The sequence below is a fragment of the Papaver somniferum genome, chromosome 6 (assembly GCF_003573695.1).
Source record: "Papaver somniferum cultivar HN1 chromosome 6, ASM357369v1, whole genome shotgun sequence".
NCBI lineage: Eukaryota > Viridiplantae > Streptophyta > Magnoliopsida > Ranunculales > Papaveraceae > Papaver > Papaver somniferum.
In genome coordinates this window covers 147772568-147774828 of record NC_039363.1, presented here as the reverse complement: position 1 = coordinate 147774828, position 2261 = coordinate 147772568, and the positions used below count along the sequence as shown (strand labels likewise).

Genomic DNA, 2261 nt, shown 5'->3' with positions numbered 1-2261 from the left:
TTCGTACACTTGACATCGGAGTCAGTGGCCCGAGTCGACTACAACCGATTCATCCCCCTCTGGAACGGGAGGTAAGATTCTAAACACTCGCGAATCCCCTGTCAGCGAGTTACTGGACTCCTTCGTATGCATATATGTTGAGGACTGAATACGGAAATTTATTTTTCTAGTAAAGGGCAAGGCCTGGCCATACAAGATAAGGGTTCGGATTTCATCACCTTTCTCTTCTTGCCCGCTTTAGGAACACGTAACCTATGCGAACCTAAGCCTAAAATTTTGACTAGAACGAGACCAATAGGGTAACGAGCTTAACAGGAAAGTCATTCGAAAAATATTGGTTACTCTTTTAAGCATACTTCGAAGTTCTTGACGGTTTCTGTAAGTTGAATGCGTGACTGCGCCGCCTTGTAATACCGGTGAGGCCTTGGGTATCAAAGCTCCACCGAGCTTCCCTCGCCTCTATTCAACTTACTTAACTTAACGGATTGATTCCAGAGGGTTTTCTTAAATTGTAACGAATTCCCGTTCGAAGGATTAGAAGCTGGTCTAGAAACAATCTAAGTGGAGCCATCATGCTTTTTGTTTGCTAGAAATCAATAGGTTTGATTTGGTTGAGTCGGCCTTGATCTGTGTTTGCTTACCCTTCCAATTTAGAAAATTCTATTGTATGCCTGAACGTAAAAGAGACGCACTAGGTAGATTTGTTAAAGAGAAACCTAGTAGTTCGAAGCGTCTCGATTACCTTAATCTAGAAGTCCGACTTTTGAAGAGTCTGTTTTTGAACGTCCTTTGACTGAGGAGAGAATCCATGTTGCTCCGATAGCGCCAGAAATGGCAACTTTGAAAGCTTTGTTGAATCCAACTAGGACTACTCGTCCTTCGTGTATTAAGTTAGCTGAAACGGAGGCACCCTATGAACTGAAACCTGGGACCTTACAGATGCTCCCAATCTTTTTAGGGAAAGAAAATGAAAACCCTTATTACCATGTTAGGGATTTTGAGGAAATTTGTAGTACTCTAAGAATTAGAGGCTTAGATGATGATGCTTTGAAACTTAGGTTATTCCCATTTTCCCTGAAAGATAAGGCCAAGTCGTGGCTGTATAGTTTGGACTCCGAGTCAATTGAGACATATGAACAACTTACATCTGCCTTTTTCAATAAGTTTTTCCCTAGGCACAAAACATCGTCTATTAGGACGCAAATATGCACATTTTCACAACAAGAGGGAGAATCTTTATATAGGTATTTGGAAAGGTTCAATGATTTATTATCCCAGTGTCCTCATCATGGTTTAGAAAAGGTTAGGCTAGTTCAGATCCTTTATGAGGGTTTAGATTATTCCACAACGACCATGGTTGAGTCTCTATGCACTGGTGGATTTGAAAACCAAACTGTTGATGCGGCGATGGAATTTTTTAATGAAATCGCCGAAAAAACCCAGCAATGGGAAAATAGTAGGGCACCCCAGAAAACAATTCTTTTAAGTAGAGGAAACGTTAATAGGGTAGAAGGAGGCTATGAATCAGATGCCAAAATTGCTGCTATAGCAAAAAGGTTAGAAGCCTTAGAAGTGGGCCAGACTAGTGGTAGAGTGGAGCCTTTTTGGGAAGGCCAGAATATTGAAGAGCAAGCCAATGCTCTTATAATAACACTAGATTTGATAACCGTCAAAAGATTGACCCATATTCAGAAACCTATAATCCTGGTTGGAGAAACCATCCGAACCTTTCGTGGTCTAAGGGCCAAAGTCAAGGTCAGTTTAGTAATTCTAATGCTCCCCCAGGTTTTGGCTATACTAAGAATCCTTCAGGACTAGCTCAGTTTCAGAATCAGTCAGATAAGAAAATCCTAAGTTTAGAGGAATCTCTCGCCTTGTTAACTCAGCAAACTGCAAAATTTCAGTTATCCGTAGAACAGAGTCTACAAGCTAGTAACAGGATAGGACAAGAAAATAGTCAGGCTATTTCCGAGTTAAAAACCCAGGTTGGTCTGATAAGTGATTCTTTGAGAGAAAAAGGTAAGTTTCCTAGTCAAACACACCCAACCCTAGAGGAGTTCATGAATTAGGTGCAAAACCATCGAATCAATTGAATGCTGTTAGAACCCTTAGGTGGTAGAGTTGTAGACAATAAGGTAACCATGCCCGATAGTGAACATACTGTAGTTCACCCCTCAGGATCTCACCTCTCAGGACCAGTAGCTGAGAGACTGATAAAGTTTCTGATGATGTGAATTCGGTTCCTGAAAGGTCTGATTTTA

General features: G+C 41.1%; 1 pseudogene; it reads right to left on the bottom strand.

The window, feature by feature from the left end:
* Window positions 1-1195: 1195 nt before the first annotated feature.
* LOC113292149 lies at window positions 1196-1295 on the bottom strand (annotated as a pseudogene).
* Between the last annotated feature and the right edge of the window lie 966 nt (window positions 1296-2261).